Consider the following 20,336-nt stretch of genomic DNA (forward strand, 5'->3'; position numbering starts at 1 on the left):
ATTAAAATGTCATGCTGTGTCCCATAATATGCACATATCCAACAGCAATTAAAAACAATTATATCTTTAAAAAGATTTACAGTTGTTTAATAATTGTAATCTTAGTGTTCTAGTATTATGGAAAAATAATTAACTTTAGTGACCTTTCATAGATTTGCTATGGGCTGGGTTGACTATAGGCTGGGTCAGTTCCTGAGGCTATGAGAGGTCAATTTTGATCTGCAACTAAAAACTCTTTAGACTCAGACTGATTGGTAGAGACCTGAGGCAGTCTTGGATGTTGGAGCTAGAGGACTTTCACTGTTTTTGTTTCATGGGATTTATATTCTAAATGGGAAGGGGGTTCATTTTTCTCTAGGAACAGACAAAATGCTGATGCACAGCAAATCCCATTAAGTGACAAACGAATGACACATAATAAGGACAGTCAAGGAGTCCAGAATCCAAGTGGCAATTTGGTGGTGGTATGATGGCTGCCTTGGGTTTACACAGGAATACCTTCCATAATGATATAGTCTTATATGTGCCTGTCAGCTCTTTTAAGTATTATTATTTCCAAAATTTGTTAAAGTACTTCAACTATGTTTGTGAAAATAGCAACTGATGGGTCTGGGTTTTGATATAAGGGAGAGAGTGAATTGGGGAAGCCAGGCCTAAGAGGCATTCTGGAACTCATAGTGAGAAAATATCTTTGAATGAGAATATTAACAACCACTAAACTAAACTGAAATCCAAGTGTGACACTCTTAACACTGTGTTCCATCTCTACAAGTCACTGTCAGCTGAATATGGAAAGCCTTCATCTTGTATCATTAAAGAATATATACTAGGAATGGCTTTTATGAATACACAGATTCTTCCAAAGCTTTAGAATGTAATTTAGCATATGGAAAAGGAACGTTTTCTCCTGGTTTCTTGGAATACTTTATCAGCCTTAGAAGAAGATGAGTTCCAACAGCAGTTCACAATATGACGATTGGCGCTGTCCACTGGGATTAGCTGAGTAACTGCTGAGCATCCCTTCAATTCCTCCTTTCTCCTGGTTTCTTGGAATACTTTATCAGCCTTAGAAGAAGATGAGTACCAACAGCAGTTCACAATATGACGATTGGTGCTGTCCACTGGGATTAGCTGAGTAACTGCTGAGCATCCCTTCAATTCCTCATCTCATCTCAACTTGAAAGTCATCCTCCTTCATCATTGCTGCTGCTGTCTGGCCTCCAGGGGCCTACATTATTGCTACTGGGCATGGATGAAGTCTCCTCTGCACTTCTCTGAACCAGAAACCTCAGTTCACAGTGAGAAGCTCAATACAAATGAACATGGGTTTTGAGAGCATTCTCCTCTTCCTGGGGCTTCATGTTACCCTCAGGGTTCACACCCTATGAGTGTGATGGAGCTTTTAAACCCATTAGCTGGGCTGCAGCATGCCTTCATCGCTGTAGAACTTAGATCATTTCACCCTGTTTTCTTCTGGGAGTGTCACTGATAACCAAGGAATGGTCTCTTAACTGAGTTCCCGAAATTAAGCTCATTAACATTCTTTTCTAAATTGACCTTGATCTCAGGTTACTCTATAGACTCTTGCTTGACACTTTTCTAAGATACAACTTCTATCAAAGTGTAAAGAAATTTCACCTATTCAGTCACATAAATTAGGTTATATTAGAAAACCCCAAGAATAAAAGGGCCTTACTGTTTGAAAGAATGAAGTTCAAAAATATTATCATTTCAGATTCTTTTTCTCAATATTGATTATTTATTTATTTATTTATTTATTTATTATTTGGGGGTGTTCATGTTACAGCATACATTGTGAGGGTCAGTGGTCAACATGTAGGAGATGTTTTTTGGGGGTGTACATGTTACAGCATACATTGTGAGGGTCAGTGGTCAACATGTAGGAGATGTTTTTCTCCTTGCACTGTGTGGGTCCTGGGGTTCAAACTCAGGTCATCAGCCTTACTGGCAAGTGTCCTTATCTGCTGAGCCATCTTGCTGCCCCAATGTAGGCTATTTTTGAAAGAAATATTTTTTTGGAAATTAGTTATATGGAACCAAAGAATAAAATGCAATTGTCTATGAAACGGTTCCCCTTGTATTTTCTGTTGAGATATCTTTTCTCTGTTCTCCCAGAGTTTTCTAGCCTTTCTGGGTGTGTTCTTCTTGAATACCTTAGAGGTATAAGAACAGTGGTATGTAAATCACCTCTCCTCGATTCTCCTAGGACCATCTGTTGAGGTTATTTGGGTTCTCATATGACCATTGGTGGGTTATACAATGTGGATAAAGCAGGTTCTCTCCCATAGGGGGAACAGAGGTGACCATATTCACCTTGTAGTTTCGTTATAACATTTCAGAATATTTAAACATATATTCCTAGGAAGCTGCTTTAGTCATACTCAGTGACTAAAATACCGTTATTGTTTATAAATATTGCAGATTCAGATACTCCCAAAATTTATAAAAAATGACACCCAAATTTATGTCTATAGTTTGTTGTTGTTACTATATAGCTTAAAATTATCTCTAAAAGAGTTGTATGTCTATAAGTATTCATAATTTTCAGATTGCATTCAGGTGGCATTCTTAATGTACTGATTTAGACTGTATTCCACATTCAACAGAGGAAAATGGGTGAAGTAGTTGCTAGGGTTAGGGTTAAAGTTGATCCTATGCTGAATGGCTAGAGAGCAAGCAGTATAAACTGAAGAAGTCAGAAAACCTCAAGAGACAACTGCCTAAGAAGACATTGCTCCTAGAACACGCAAAGCTTTCAAAACAGTGAAGGGGGATTTGTATAACTGAAGGAAATTTCCTTATTAAACAAAAAGCATGTTGAAAAATCAGCCAAAAAAGATAGTTGCTAATTCTAGTGAAAAGAAAAAGATAAACTGAAAAAATTAATCATTGTATATTACACAGTCCAGCTCTCAAGAGCCTTCATGTCATCGTCCATCAGTACATAACTATGATGAAGTTTTACGAAGTATGTTTGCATGAGGCAGTGAGAACATGAGAAAGCCTTTATGTGTTGTCTTCCATTTTTAACAGTCAATGGAGAACACAAAATAAAAACTCAAGGAATGTAAGCCATTGTGGAATTATGGAATACAGAGGTAAGCAATAAAATAGTCTAAATAGAAAAGCTTTGCCTTCTTGGGTTGGAAAATGGCAGTGGTATGCATGACTACTTAATATTTGTATTGATTTGAAAATTCTATACAATATAATTTTATCACATTCAGAACTCCTCCCACCTTGTCCTACTTTACTTCTCCCCTTTCAAGACTTTATGTTCTCTATAATCATTTATCTTTCTTAAAGATCTATGTAGCCTAATCTGTGTTTACTAAATGCTCTTGGTTGTGCATCTACCCCATGGAGTCTGGTCAACCTACAAGACATCGTACCAGTAATGAAAATGATTCTCCCTCTCCCAGCATCTATCAGTTACTAATGGATGCTTAGCTAGGTCTGGGGCTTCCTGTACACTTCCCTCATCCATTCTGGGACTCTCTCTGGCTTGGGTTTGCTCAGGTCTTGCGCATGCTGTCATAAATGCTATTGGTTCATATGTGCAACTACCCTGTGATGTCCAGAAAACACAGTTTTGTTATAGTCATCTACTATATTCATCTACCACCTCTGGCCCTTACAGTCTTCATGCCCCAACTTCTGCAATGATTACTGAGCCTTAAGAGAACCAGGTGTGATATAAGTGTCCCATTTAGGGTTGAGTAATCTACAGTTTCTTAGTCTCTGTATGTTGACCAGTTGCAGTTCTCTGTGTTGATCGCCATCTGCTGCATGAGGAAGCTTCTCTGGTGAGAGTTGAGAAATGCATTAATCTACGTAGAGAACAATAGTCATGAGTCAGTTTAGTACTGTCTACTTAGCAGAACGATAGTAGTAGTTCTTCCCTATGGCCTGTGACCTGTCCAGCTACAAGTGCTTGCTTTGATAACAGTACCAGGTATGGACTCCATTTTGTGAAAGAGGCCTTAAATCCAATTTGAAGATGGAAATGTTTATGCTGTATTTCTTTGGAATATTTGTGCCACTATTGCAGAAGGGGCCATATTTTGCCAAGTCGGTTGTTACTGTAACTCAGAGAATCTACAGTCAGAACACTGTGCACATACCCAATCTCAACTGAGGCTATTTTGTAAACCATGTGAAGCTATTATTTCTTTAAAACATATAAAATATAGTGAATATAGCCCCACTAAATTGGGGCTGGAGAGATGGCTCCGTGGTTAAGAGCACCAACTGCTTTTGCAGAGGACCTGGGCTCAATTCCCAGCACCCACATGGTGGCTATGAACCATCTTTAACTCCAGCTCTAGGGAAATCCAAAGCTTTCTTCTGACCTCCCCAGCAATGCATGACATGGGTGCACTCACGTACATGCAAGCAATACACTCATACATACAAAATAAAAAATATAATAATAGTATATTTTAAAATATCATTAAATTATCAGAACATTTGTAGTCCTGTTTACTGAGGCCAAAATTATAGCCTTATTAGAGAAAAGTGATTTTTAGTTTCATTCTGGAAAACAAATGTTTCCATCAGTTTCTAGTCCTTAGGATGCCAGTTACCCAACACACTTTTAAACCTTCTACCTTTCCTCATAACAAATTTTTTTATGTAAGAAGACCATGAGCAATCTGAAATAGAGGTCATCTAGTGACCTGTGCACAACACAGTGCCAGCTAAAATTCTCTGGGAAATTCATTTACTCAGAAACATTCACCACAGATTCGGCAATAACAAGCTAAGGAGATCCAATGAGCACTCCTGCTCACATTTCATTTCCATGGTAGATGTTTCCATTGCACAGGAAAAGTAAGGGTGATGAAACAAAGGACAGTAGAGGCCTGAGCTGAGCACAGTGATAGATTTTATACTTTCACTAATAAAAAAATACGTGAAGGTAGAGGATTTACATCCAGAGGCAATCAAAGACTAACTCACATAAAACTCTCATGAAAGAACGCTGAGGTTTAAAACAAATAATCGGTTTAATCATACTAACAGAAGTAAAGATGAATTTTGAAGTATAGGAAATTCTTTTTCACCAGATAATGGGTTCCTCGTGCAGAGATACGATTTACAGCAAGAGATTAAAAATGTGCTGTCACAAAAACAGACATATAGATCAGTCGTACAAAATAGATTACCAAAACATGAATGCCTGCAATTTCAGTCAAATGATATTTGACAAATGTGTCAAGAACACACACTGAAGGAAAGACAGCATCGTCAACAAATGGTGCTGGCCAAACTGAATCTCCACCTGTAGAAAATGAAATTAGACCCTTTTCTATCACCGTGCACAAAAGTCAACTACAAATGGATCAAAGACCTCAGCGTGAAACCTGAAACTCTTAAGAAAACTTAAACATACCCTACAATATATACATACAGGAAAGGACTTTGTAAATCAACATCACTTGCTCAGGAACTAAGGTCAATAATCAACAAATGAGACTTCATTAAACTAAAAAGTTCCTGTAAAGTAAACAACTGAGTGAAGAGGTAACCCACCGAGTGAGAGAAAATCTTTGTTAGTGACACATCCGACATTGGATTAATATTCAGAATATCAAAGAACTAAAAAAACAAACAAGAAGAAAATAAATGATGTAATTAAAAATGAGCTATGGATCTGAACAGAGCGCACTCAGAAAAGGAAATAAAAATGGCCAAGAAACACCTGAAAAACTCATCAATATCCTTAGTAATTAGGGAAATGCAATTCAAAACTACTTTCAGATTTTATCTTTCCCAAGTCAGGATGGCTAAGATCAAGAGAACAAGGGATCCCAAACACTGGTGAGGATGTGGGAAAGGGAATACCCATTCACTGCTAATGGGATTGGGAAATGATGCAGCCCCCGTGGAAAACAGTATGGAGAACACTTTAAACTAAAAATAGGGGCTGGAAAGATGGCTCAGCAGTTACGATAACGGGCTGCTCTTGCAGAGGACCTGAGGTTCAATTGCCAGCATCCTCATGGCAGTTAACCATCCATAGCTCCAGTTCCAGGGGAATGTAACACCATCTTCTGACCTCTGCAGGCATTGCACAACATGGGTGCACTTACATACATACAGGCAATATGCTCATACACACAAAATAAAAGAAGTAAATAAAATATTAAAAATAAATAAATTTAAAAAGTAAAAATGAATTTATCATATAATCCCATCGCACGACCCCTGATCCTGTTGGACTACCCTGTTGGCATATACCCAAAGGACTCATCCAACTGCAGAGATACTTATGCAGTCATGTTTATGGCTACTTTTTTCATAACAGCTAAGAAACTGAAACATTTACAAGTGAATGGATGGAAGCAGAAACTGTTACTCTAAGTGAAGTAACACAGACTCAGAAAACCAAGTGAACATATTATGTACACTCTCATTTGTGGATCTTATATCCAAATCCTTCTTTGTGAATATATATCCTTATGTAACCCAGAGCCAGGAAAATAGAAAGGAAGGACAGGGGTAAAGGGAAAGAAAGAGTTCAAGAGAGAGGAATAGAAGGAGGAAGGTATTATCAAGGGGGAAATGGGTGTATTTTAACTGGGGAGGGAAGGTTATACAGGACTTGAGAGAGGAAAGTTAAATAATGCTTAGGTGGTGTAAAAAACTGAAGGAAAAGATATTAGTTCAAAAGCATACTGAAAAATACACACACACACACACACACACACATTTGTATAGCCAAAGACTATATAACAAGAAACAGTGCAGAAAGTTACAGCTAGGGTAGTCCAAGAGACTCCTAAAATAATACAAATGCTCAGGTGATGTGAAAAGCCAAAGGGAAATGTATTATTAGTTCAAAGCCTACTGAAAAATACACTATATATATATATATATGTATATATATATGCACGTGTGTATAGCTGAAGGCTATATAACCAGAAACACAATGCCATACATGAGAAACCTTCCTTTGAGTTGTTGGCCAGGGTAGTCCAAGAGGCTCCTAAAATAACACAGGCTATTGTCATAGCCCTTGATTGATTGCTTCCCAGAACTTGAAGGTAAGGTCCTATTCCTGAAGACAGGACATACTTCAGATACAGAACTTTGAGAAATGAAGCTGGAACTGACCTCGAAGCCTCTTCCAAGAAGACTAGCTGTCATAGTATCAGAGGATCTATGTGCAAGTTGTTAAGGGGGAAAAAAATTAATCAATGGTCCAAGCCAGCTGTAAAGCCTAATAACCACAAAAATGACTGGCACAAAACACTATCTCTATTGGTGCAATAATGGCATTTTTATCTTAGGAGTAATCAACAGCTATCTAATTGGACTTAAAACCTGTTCAATGGGGGTAAATTCATGTGTGGTACTGTAACCAAAGCTAAATACACATGGCAGGAAAGATAATAAATCCTAGAGAAAAACCTACCTCTCACATCCCTAGACAAATGTAATTTCTAACTGTATGCTAATATTGCATATATTCTTATACTGCAGATATGTAAACCTCTCACCACTCATCAAAGAAGCGTCTTCTTGCAACAGATGGAGACTATGACAGAGATCCACAACTGGTCAAACACAAAGAATAAGTGTCTGTGAGATGTCCAGTCCTAAGTGACACATCTACAATGCAAACCCTACTCCTAAGGTTCAGGGAACATGAGAAACAGGGAGAAAAGAGAATATTAATGCATCTCTCAACTCTTACCAGCAAAGTGCCCTCACACCGCAGATGATGATTGGCCCAAAAAGCTACAACTGGCCAAAATGTAGGGAATAAGAGACTGCAGAATTGGCATCCCTGGATAGGACTCCTGTAGTAAACCTCAGCCACCTAAAGCTCAGAAACCATTGTGGAAGAGGGCACAGAAAGACTGTAAACATCAGAGATGGTGGAAGACCACAAGGAAACAAGCTGGCTGGGAACTTGCTCATATGACCCTACAACAATGCTGACAGCATGCACAAGACCCATGCAAACTCAAGCCAAATAAAAACTCAGCATAGAACTGGGGAAATGGGTGAGAAACCCCAACCTTATCTGAGGAACTTTTGGCAACTATTAATCACTACTGGCTGAGGGAGAGTTGGTCTTTAAGAGAGTAATGCTGGACAGGTTGACTAGGCTTCAGTGAATGAACTCATACCTAGGGACATCTGGGGTCCACAAATTTGACTCAGTAGGGTTTAATACACAAGACAGAATACATGAAATCCTGTGGGCAGGCTATGGGGGGTACAGATAGGGGATTAAATATGATCAAAATACATTGTATGAAATTCACAAAAATTCAAATAGAATTTTTTTAAATGTGTCATCACAAAATATAGCCACTGGTACATTATTTCAGGCTGAAATCACTTGAGGAACTGTAACTTCAGGAAGGGAAATTTGTATTGTCATTTCCTACAAGCAGCAATGGGACATAGGGGAACAAGGGGTAGAGAGAAACTACTGCATCCAACTCTCACCAACAATGCTTGCTTATATATCAGGGTGCGATGCACACAGAAGGCCACAACTGACCAAGTTTTAAAGAATAGGAGGCTGCAGAATGCATATCCTTGGATAAGTCATCTGTATTGAACCCATGGCTCAGGGACCATTGTGGAAGAGGGGGCAGAAAGATTGTAAGAGCCAGGGATGGTTCATGAACACAGGGAAGCAGAGGCTTTCAGGTCACTGGAAGCTTGCACATGTGAACTTGTGGCAATGGTGGCATCAAGCATAGGACCCACATAAACTAAACCAAGAGCCCAGAGGGGAGGAGCTAAATGGGTAGCAGGTGGCACTAGACTGAGAACTATTAGAAACTGATTGCTGCTGGGTGAGGGAGAGGATGCCTTACATATGATCTCTAGATGGGCTGATCAGACTCCAGTAGATGAATTTGCACTGAAGGACATCTTGGTACAAATGCTTGACTGGGTAGCATGTAACATGTGTGGCAGAATACATGAGGTCCAGTGGGGGAGTAGGGAAAGCATGGATGGGGGAGGGGGTCTAAATTACATTAAGAACTGTTATATGAAATTACAAAACCCAAAAAAAAATATTCTTTACAAAGGGCAGTTAACCAGGCTGGAAAATGGCCTTGATCATTAGAGACTGATATTTGGAAATACAGCTATCCTGAATTAAAGCTCTGAAGTAACTGAAGCCTTCCTCTAGCATTTACACCTCCTTGTGCCAAATATCCAGCCTTAGATGTACTTATCTTCTCTCTGTACCTGTCTTCCCTACTATACTTCACTGTTCTTGAAGATTGCCCTATACATGACAATGAATTTTTATGCTAATCTCTTGCCAATCAGATTTTGAATTAGTTGGGTTCCTAGGTTCAATCACAGCCCACATGAGAACTAAGAGGTAAGGGGGATCTCCCCCATCTTCTTCTTACCACAGAACACAGATGAAATGGAGATCTAGATCAAGTTAGAATTCAAATGCAGGCTTTCTATTTCCAGATGTTTCACCTTTTCCTCTTGTTCAATTTATGTGTTACTTACAAAGTTATTTACATGTATCTGGAGCATAAGATTACTGTCAATTTCAAGTTACAGGTCTATCTACATCTCTTCCTATCATTGTGAAAATTTATCACAGACACTTAGTATAAGTACTACCAATCCCTCACTCCAGTCTCTCCTTCAGATCAGATGAGTTTGTTGCTTTGCATAGTAACTCTAAAGAAGGATCACTTCAGTGACATGAGAACATGCCTGTTCTGAAGCCTCCTGTCACTGTGTGGGAAATCTCCCTGAATTTCAGCTTACTTGTTTATAAAATAGAGATAATGCTATTTAACTTTGAGCTCTATTTCAACTATCATACTTCATACTTTCAGATGAAAATGGCTAGCAGAGTAAGCATAGTGAGTTTGTAAAAGCAGTAGCTTCTTTTCTTATTTCCTAGGCATAATTATTATTTATCGATGACTCTGGGCTCTCTTGTGTCTCTCGAAGCTTGCAGGGGTAAAGCAGAAGTGTATTTGCTTTACAATGCAAGTTTTGTAATTATTCAGATATGGTGAACCTAATAGATCAAATATAATTATTATTGAAAAACTAGCTCTGAAGTGTCTGGTTCCAAGAGGAGAGGGCATGCCATGTCACACAGGGTGCACAAGGAAGCAATAAATTTAGTCAGGAGGCAGAGAAGTTTGCAGAGAATGTGGGCAAAAGACCCACCATAGGTTTGCCTGGGAAAGAATGAGTGAGACATAGCAAGGTAAGCAGAGTTAAATTTGATTAGTCTGAATATACTCAGTGAGCTAGGGCTGTAAGGGCTTCCTGAGTCATCTAGGAAATCTGTCCCTGTGTTGATTGTGGTAATGAAATACTGGCCCTTATGGTGAGAGCTCAGAAAAGAAGTTGTAAACTTTGTGCTCTGGATTGTTTGGTTTACAACTGAAACACAGATAGTCCCAGGGGCAAGCAACCTACTCTTTCTAGGAACCAAACCTAGTGTCCTTAGAGAGTTAGACTCCCAGGGTCAGCAAGACCCCAGACATAGAGCATCTGGGATATAGGAAGTATATGCCCTATTATTGTAGCAGATGGGGCTTTTACCCAAATGATTACTCTAGCACATTTATTTTCCACCAGGTTAGGACATTTGTCATTTAGCTGTGGTCTGTTTTGTTCCCTGTGTAATAAACATTACATATTTGTCCTTTCCTTCAAACTCTATAAAACCCAGAACTTAGTTTATAACAAGGAATTCTCATCTTTTAAGCCCAGCACACCCTGTAAATTTTAAGGTGCGTTCCTGAGCCTGACGGCCTGGAGTAGTGGAGCTCTTCTTGTACCACCTATTCTTTCCATATTTCTTCTAAACTACCCAACCAGGAAAGACAGTGACGTTGAACCCTAGTCAGAGGGGAAAAGGCACAATTCTCTTTTTGAAGTACTCAAAAAGATAGAAACAGAGGGAGAACTTCCAAATCCCTTCTATGAAGCCAGCACCACTTTAATACCCAAATCAGGTAAAGATACAACCAAAAAAGAGAACCATAGACCTGTATCCTTAGTGAACATAGACATAAATATTCTCAACAAAATGCTTGCACAACACATATAGGCACACATCAAAAAGACCATCCACTATGATCAATTTGGCTTTATTCCAAAGATGCAGGGGTGGTTCAAGATACATAAATCAATAAATGCTGTAAATCATATAAATGGACTCAAAGACAGAAAAAATATCAAGTGGTCACCTCAATAGATGCAGAAAAGGCCTTTGACAAAATCCAACAGGCATTTATGTTGACGGGGTTGGTGCGATGGCTCAGTGGTTAAGAACACTGACTGTTCTTGCAGAAGACCCACATGGCAGCTAACAACTCTCCGTACCTCCAGTTCCTGGGGATCCAATAGCCTCTTCTGTCCTCTGCGGGCACTGCATGACATGGGTGCACTTACTTACATGCAGGCAATACAAGCATACACATAAAAATAATAAATAAAAAAAATTTTTGGCCGGGCATGGTGGCACACACCTTTAATCCCAGCACTTGGGAGGCAGAGGCAGGCAGATCTCTGTGAGTTCAAGGCCGCCTGGTCTACATAGTAAGTTCCAGGACAGCTAGGGCTACAGGGAGACCCTGTCTCAAAAAGACCAAAAAAAAAATATTCCTAGAGGAACATACCTCAGCATAATTAAAGCTATATACAACAAACCCACAGCCAACACCATTCGAAATGGAGGAAAACTGGAAGCATTTCCATTAAAATCTGGAACCAGACAAGGATGTCCACTATCTACACTCCTTTTTAATACAGTGCTTGAAACTCTTGCTAGAGCAATAACACAAGAGATGGAAATTAAGGGAGTACTAATTGGAAGAGGCCAAGTTATCCCTATTTGCAGATGATATGATTTTATACATAAGAAATTCCAAAACTTCCAACAGAAAACTCCTAGAAATGATTAACACTTTCAGCAAAGTGGCAGTTTACAAAATCAATCTACAAAAATCAATAATCTTGGCTGTGTCTCTGCTCCCTGAGAGGCAACCCAGCAGTCTGTTTGCTCTCAAATAAACTGCTGCCCACTGCCCCCCACCCCATGGAATTGTTGATGGTCTTCACTGCTCCACTTCCATACTTAAGGTGCTCAAAACCTGGGGGGAATGCCTGTGTTACTTAAGACTTGGTTCCTCCTTTTACTGAACCAAACTGCTGACCAGCTGCTCCTGCCTGTGATTGTCTTGCCTATACCAGCTCCCACCACGTACCACATCAGATTCAAGATTACAAGTCCATCTGCTTTTCTCAGTCCTGCTCAGCCTCTGACAGAGTTCAGTTTACAAGGAAAGTCACAGGATGTGCTTGGGCGAGGCATGTGCTCTTAGAGCAACAGCACAATAGCGTATGTGTTGGATATAGTTCCCTTTTCTTCTGCTGCCTTCACGAGTTTCTGTTCCAGCAACAGCTTGTATCTAGAAATAAAGAGATCCAGAGGACATTACTTAGAATCCACAGTTGCAATGGCTGGGCACCTTGACATGTCGACCATGACCTTGTCATTCAGGGACCATCTTGTCAAAATTCCTTTTTCAGTTTTTAGCTTTAAAATGTCCCCCTTCCCTCTCCCTCCCCACTGCAGCACTCTAACCCAATAGGGAGACTGCAGTCCAAGCTAGCTTGACTAAAATCTTTTATCTCTAAACAAACAAAACAAAACAAACAAAAAAATTAATAGCCTTTCAATATACAAATAACAATCAGAGAAAGAGTACATGGAAACCTTCCCATTCAAAATAGCCTCACTATATATAAATGAATATACTTGAACAAAGACAGTAAAGATCTTTACAATGAATATTTTAAATCTTTGAAGAAAGAGATTGAAGAAGACACCAGGAGATGGAAGGACTTCCTATGCTCATGGATTGGAAGAATTAATGTGAAAATGACTATCCTACCAAAAGCAATCTATAAATTCAATACAACCCAAAACAAAACCCCATGGCATTCTCCACAGAATTAGAAAAACAATCCTAAAATTCATATGGAATCACAAAAGACCCCAGAGAGCCAAAATAATCCTTAGCACAAACAGCAATGCTGGGGGGATTACTATACCAGATCTCAAGCTATATTTCAGAGCTACAGTCATAAAAACAGTGTGGCACTGTCACAAAAAGATGCATAAATCAATGGAATATAATTGAAGAGCCAACTATGAGTACATGCAATTTCAGCCACCTGACATTTGGCAATGGTGCTAAGAACACATACTGGAGGAAAGACAGAATCTTCAACAAATGGTGCTGGCAAAACTGGATTGCCCTGTAGAAGAATGAGAAAAAGACCTTGATTGTTCACCTTGCACAAAAGTCAACTATAAATGGACTGAAGGCCTCAATGTGAAACTTAAAACTGTTAGAAGAAAATATAGGCAGTGCCCTTCAAGATATAGGTGTAGGAAAGGACTTTCTAAATTGGACATCAGTTGTTCAGGCATTATGTCAACAATCAACAAGTGGGACCTCATTAAACTTAAAAGCTTTTTTACAGCAAAAGAAACAACAAAGGATATGAAGAGAAAAACCACATAGTGGAAAACATTCTTCACCAGTGACACTGGTTTACTATCCAGAATATATATAGTACTCAAAAAGCAGAATCAACAGTATGGTCTTAAACCTCCAAAAGGAAAGCATAACCAAAGAGTAAAGTCATCAGTATATTTCTTTAAGAGTTCAAGGGATTACACTTCCCAGACACGAGACTTAAGTCTATATAAAAAGTTATTTAGAGAATTATTTCTCATAGATGATTTTGTTCCTAACCAGAAAGTGCTGCTCAGATGTAAGACTTCAAATCTTGGTCTCCAATACTGTAGTGCCCACCTGTAGCTAAGGGAGGCAACCAGCTATTGTTCTAAAATTATGGATAAATTTGTTTTCTCCCCCTATCTAGAAGCCTTTGAGAGGGAACTGACACTGATTCTAACCACTCCAACAGCTATCAAAATACCTGAAAGCAAATCCTGAACCCATCACTCTAGAGTCCAGCCTTGGAAGACAAAAGAAAAATGAGGAGGAACCCAATTGAGGGATGTTTTTGGTAGCCCTTGTCAAGAAACTCCAATGGGCTCATACGAACATTTGAAAATTGCCTTGTTCTGACTTTTTTCTCATTCTCTGGCTAGAACTTGTAATGCTGATTACTCTTGCCTTTACTTCTCCTTCACATCTCCTATTCATGATTCAAGGACTTTGTTTTCCCTTAGAGATAAGAGTTATACAATTTGGGAGTTTTTTAGATAGACCCACTGAAGAGGTACTCCAATTGCTTCACCCTGCATCCCTGTTCAAAATGGAAGAAGTCAGAGTGATATGACCCTATTCCCTGTTGGCAATTTGGGTAACCTCTTCAGAGGATGGTGTGATAAGAATAGGAATTGGCTAGGCAGTTAGGGTGAAACCACCCCAAAGAAAAGTGGTCAGTTTTTTGGCTAAACGTCAAAATGTCCTTGGGCCTCTTAGCAACATACTCTGTTCCAAAGGCCAAAAACGTTGAAAGTATTTGAGAGTTTGTATCTAATCCTTAAAAGATTTTAGGGTTACCTCTTCAGAGGGGGGAATGTTAGAGTAGCCAGAAAAACCCCATAAAAAAGATAAATTAGAGAAGAAAGAATACATGAAGTTATCAGGAAAAAAAGTGATGGAGAGATATGGGAGGAGTTAGAGGGGAGGGAGTGGGCATGGATTTGATCAAAACACCTTATATGTATGTACGAAATTCTCAATAAATTATTTACTAAAAAAAGAAAATAAATTACCTAATTAAAAGATGGACTGTGGATTTGAACAGAGAATTCTCAGAAGAAAAATAAAAATGTCTAAGAAACAACTTAAAAAGTGTTCATTATATTCAGTAATTAGGGAAATACAAATTAAAACCACTTTAAGCTTTCACCTTACCCCAGTCAGACTGGGTAGAATCAAGAGAACAAATGATACCAAATGCTGGAGAGGATGTGGGGAAATGGGAACACTCATCCACTCCTGGTGGGATTGCAAATTCATGCAACCCCTATGGAAAACAGTGTGGAGAACTCTTAATAAATAAAAATGAACCTACCATAGGATTCAGTTATACCACTCCTCAGCATATAACCAAAGGACTCATCTTACTACAGAGATACTCGTGCACTCATGCTTGCTGCTGTTCTTTTCACAATAGCTAAGAAATGGAAGCAACATAAATATCCCTCCACTGACAAGTGAATAATGAAAACTGAAATTATGAAATTTTCAGATAAATGGATGGTACTAGAAACGGTTATATTAAATGAAGTAGCACAGACTCAGCAAAACAAATGACGTATGTTCTCCCTCATTTTCGTATCTTAGCACCAAATCCTTATATGTGACGATATATCCTGATGTAACTGCAGAAATCAGGAAAATCTAAAAGAACCAGGGAGGTAAAGGGAATAAGGATCCTGAAAGAGAGGAACAATAAGAGACAGGTGTTACAAAGGCCAAAATGAGCAAAATGGAGGTATTTAAATGAGAGAGGGATGGGGGGATGTACAAGGAATCATGGGAGCAAAGGGAGAGATGAAACTTAAGAGTGGAGGAGACCATCAGAGGAAGGTATTATCAAGGGTGAAATGGAAAAATGGGGGTACTTTAAATGGGGACAGAAGAGGGATGATTAGACAGAAATAGAAGAAATTATGCCTAGCTGGTGTGAAAAACAAGAGGGAAACATACTAGTTCAAAAGCTAACTGAAAAATTAAACATACAATGTCTCTACATGTGTCCATGTGTATAGGTGAAGGCTATATAACAATAAAAAGTGCCAGACAGGAGAAACCTCCTCTCAAGTTGTTGCCCAGAATAGTCCAAGATACTCCCAAAATTACACAGGTTATTGCCACAGCCCTTTGTTGCCTCCCAAAACTTGAAGGTAAGACCCAATTCTGAAGATAAGGCATATTTTGGACACAGGACTTAGAGCAATGGAGCTGGAACTGACTGGGAAGCCACTTCCTCTGAAGGCTAGGGTTCACAGGGATGACACTATGCAAGCTACTCAGTAAGAATCTCAATCAACAGTCTACAACAATGAGTGGCACAGCAAACAACATTGGGGCAGTGGTGGCAATTTATCTTGGCAGTAGTCAACAGCTACCTAATTGAACTTAAAGCCCACTCAATGGGCTGGAAAGGTCATAGATCTTAGAGAAAACCCCAAGGCTGTCACATCCCTAGACAAATGTAATTTCTTGCTGTATGCCAAATATGACTCCTTATATTTACAGACAAGTATGCCAGTCACCAGTCATCAAAGAAACTTCTTTTGCAACAGATGGAGACTATTACAGAGTTCCACAACTGGTCACACACAGAAAGTAAGTGTGTATGTAATGAGAAACCCTAAGTGACACATGTACAATGTATCCTCTACACATAAGGCTCATGGGAGACAGTGAAACAAGCAGTATCCAGAATACTGATGCACCTCTCAACTCTAATCAATGAAGCTCCCTCATGCAACAGGGGGCAATGAACACAAGCTACAAATGACCAAAGCTGAGAGAATAAGAGTCTTTAGAGTCTGAGCCCTTGGACAGGACTTCTGTATTAAACTTCACCCACTCAGGAATCAGGGACCATTGCAGAAGAGGGGGCAGACAGAGTGTAAGAGCCAGGGGAGGAGGTACATGACCATATGGAAGCAGAGTCTTACAGGCTCCTGGGACCTTGCTCGTATGAACCTACAGCAATGGTGTCAGCATGTACAAGACCCATGCAAACTCAAGCAGACAAAAACCCAGAATAAACTGGAGAGAGAAATGGGCAGCACACCCCAATCTTAGTCAAAGAACTATTGGTAGTTGATTACTGATGGATGAGGAATAGTTCATCTTCCTTAAGAGAGTGACTCTAGATAGGCGTACTAGACACCAGTGGATGAACTTGCACTGAGGGATGTCTGGGTACACTAACTTGACTCAATAGACCTTAATATAAATGATAGAATGCATTAAATTTGGTGGGGGGCTCTATGGGAGTGTGTAGATGCAGGGAGAGGGTATAAAAATAAGATGTTTTGTATGAAATACACAAAATTTTAAAAAAATATTTTAAAATCAAACAAAAAGTGGTAAATGATTTGAATTGCTGACTAAAGAAGGTATATAGCATAGATGACTGGTAGAAAAATGTGATAAAAGTGTTCAACATCAGTGAAATATAAATAAACCTAGAGTCGTCCATGATTATATTTGAGAAAGAAGACAAAACTCAAAATTGTAAATATATCAAGTCTGAGGCAGCGTCTAAAACAACTGGATGACTTATATACTCTCATAACAGGTAAGATCTCAGAAAACAAAGCGGGGGTAAAGAAGCCATACCGAAGGGTATATACTATTGATACAGTGATATTGGGTATCTTTGAGAGAGGGGAATGGAGTCTTCTTGGCTCTGTTATGCTTAGCTTGAGAAGCTAGGATGAAATTCATGGGTCATAAAGGGCAGATTTTAGAAAGAAGTAATTTACTATAGAAAGCTTAGGAGAACTTGGGCAGAGTTCTTTTATAGCAGGATGGTCCCTGGGAATGAGATATTGTTAAACCTCATAGCTCATGAGTAAATAAGGTTGTAGTGAGGGAGAAAGAGAGGGAGACTTAAGCTGGTCAGCTCAGTCCCATTCCAGGTTCTGGTACCATCCTTAGTGTGGTTTCCAAAAACAGAGTACTCCCTTACAGAAAAGAGATAAGGAGAAAAAAGAAAAAGAAAAACAGAACCCCTTCCTGACCTCCCCAGACTCTGGTTATTATGGAACCAGAAACATCTTTGGGGTAAACACTTCTAGCATCTCAGGCCTCAGGCAAGGACAAGTAGGCCCAAAGATATTTCTAGCTCTTAGCCAAGCACAAATCTGGTCACTTTTCTTTTGAGTTATTTTTACTCCCAACTACCTAAGCAATCTCTCCTACCTGTTCCTATCATTCCTCCTGCTGAAGAGGTAACCCTAACTGTCATTAGAGGACTGGGGCCCAGACTGCTGTAACTTCTTGCTGAGTGGGACTGTCAGGTATGGAAGTCAGGGTACTCCTCCAGTAGACCTGTCAAAAAGACACCCAAAGTACAGCAGTGGCTTTATTGTATAATTTCCAGGTCTATCTAGCAAGGGAAGAAAATCTCTGGAAGAATCCTGAGACGCCCAAGAATCCCCTAAGTTGTTTAGATTCTTAGGGAGTGAATAGGAGACTATGGGTTTTATCTTTATTTTTTTGTTGTTGTTGTTTAATGCTCTAGTTCCCCTCTGACAAAATATTTTATATTGTTCTGGCACGACTGAGCCTTAGACTTGGAGACTTTATAGCTTTTGTCTCCCGAGAAGTTGAGAAGGGCCTTACTGCCCTCCTATGAAGCCTCCTTCTGTAGCCATCGTCCCCAAGGCTCCCATTTGGAGATAACTGGCCAGATGTGAGAGCCACAGAGGGCTTCCTAGGCCCTTTCAGTCCCCTTCCTCAGTTTGATGAAGCATTGGGGGCCTGCCTGCATTCAGATGTCTTTGCCTCCAGGGGCATAGCACTTTACGGTAGTGTCCTTGGCAGATGGGACATGGCATATATTGAGTCATAAAGCAATCTCTCAGGACCAAATCGCCATCCACATAAGAAGGAATTATACTTCTATATTTGATCAAAGATCCTTTTATCTATCTAGAAAGGCTGAGGGTGCCTCCTTAGATCCCACACGTAACCTACAACAACTTAGAAGGATTTAAGGACTTAGTGTGATTTCTCTGGAGCCCCTACTAAGACACAACACAAAATGTCTCTTTCTCTAGTCCTCCAGGGTGCAATTAGGGTCCCAGCAGAGATCATCCTGTGGAATTGCTTTTCTCCTAGTTGGGAACTGGTTTTCTATCCATACGTTTACTTCACCAGTGACAGGATTTTTTTCTTCTAGTTATTTTCTCTATATGGTCTGCACTTCTACAGCAGCTTATAAAGCTGCAGTCGTTTCAGTGGGCCTCAGGGTCTGATTCAAGAGTAACATTACATTCTTCCAAGCTAGCTCTAAGGATTGAGGAAGTCCCTGGAAGACCACTTCCCAAGAAAGCAGAGCTCCTATACAGCATGAGGGGTCTCTAGAAGTAAGATACCATTGAACATTATTACTTGGAGCATTATTAATAAGGGTTTAGTGGAGGGAGAAGGGGAGGAGAGATAAGCTAGTTAGTCCAGTTACCATTCCAGGTCCCCTTAGGCTCTGGCCACATCCTCAATATGATTTCTAGGAATAGGGTGCTCCATTAGGGGAAAGAGATAAGGGGAAAAAATAGAGCCCCTTACTTGGTCACCCCAGACTCTGGCTATGATGGAATCAGCAACATCTTTGGCTTAAATTCTGCTGACATCTTTGGCTTCAGGCAAGGACAAATGTACTAGCAGGCCCAAGGACATTTCCAGCTCTTAGCCAAGAAAGAAACTGGTCACTTGGGGGTGTTTTTACCCGAAATTTCCCTAAGCAATTTCTACCCTCCCCTCATTCTTATCACTCTGATCCCATTTGTATAAAATTTGATGTAATGGAAACTGATCTATAGTAACAGAAATCAGACCAATAATCACTGAGGAATAAGGTGGGAGCATGAGCAAAAGGGAGTGTGGTTACAAAGGGACAGGAGGAGTGTTTTGTACAAGATTTTCTATTTATTATCTTGACCAAGATGAAAGATTCCCAAGTATATACATATGTAAAGACCAATCAAACTGTAAAATTACAATTTTATTCAAAAATGAAGCTTAGCTTATGTTGGCAATAGCTCAAATCAACTAAAAACCAGCACAGTACCCTGGAACTCTTATCACAAATAGTTTATCTTTTATATCATTATTTAAAAAATAGACATCCCGAGCTGGAGAAATGGCTCAACAGTTAAGAGCACTGGCTCCTCTGGCAAAGGACCTAGATTCAATTCCCAACACCCACATGGCGGCTGTAACTCCAGTTCCAGGGGATTCAATGCCCTCTTCTGACCTCTACAGGCATTTCATGACATGGGTGCACTTACATACATGCAGACAATGCACTCATAAAATAGCAAATAAAAATAATAAATAAAATACTTTTTAAAAAATACACGTCCAGGGGCCAGAGAGATGGCTCACTGACTGTTCTTGCAGAAGACCCAGGTTTGAATCCCAGGACCCACATGGCAGCTAACAACTTCTGAAAACTCTAGTTCCAGGGAATCCAACTCCCTCTTCTGTCCTCCTTGGGCACTGCACGACACAGGTGCACTTACACACATGCAGGCATGACATTCATAT

Source organism: Nannospalax galili, unplaced genomic scaffold (assembly GCF_000622305.1).
Source record: "Nannospalax galili isolate Female #2095 unplaced genomic scaffold, S.galili_v1.0 scaffold102, whole genome shotgun sequence".
NCBI classification, from domain to species: domain Eukaryota; kingdom Metazoa; phylum Chordata; class Mammalia; order Rodentia; family Spalacidae; genus Nannospalax; species Nannospalax galili.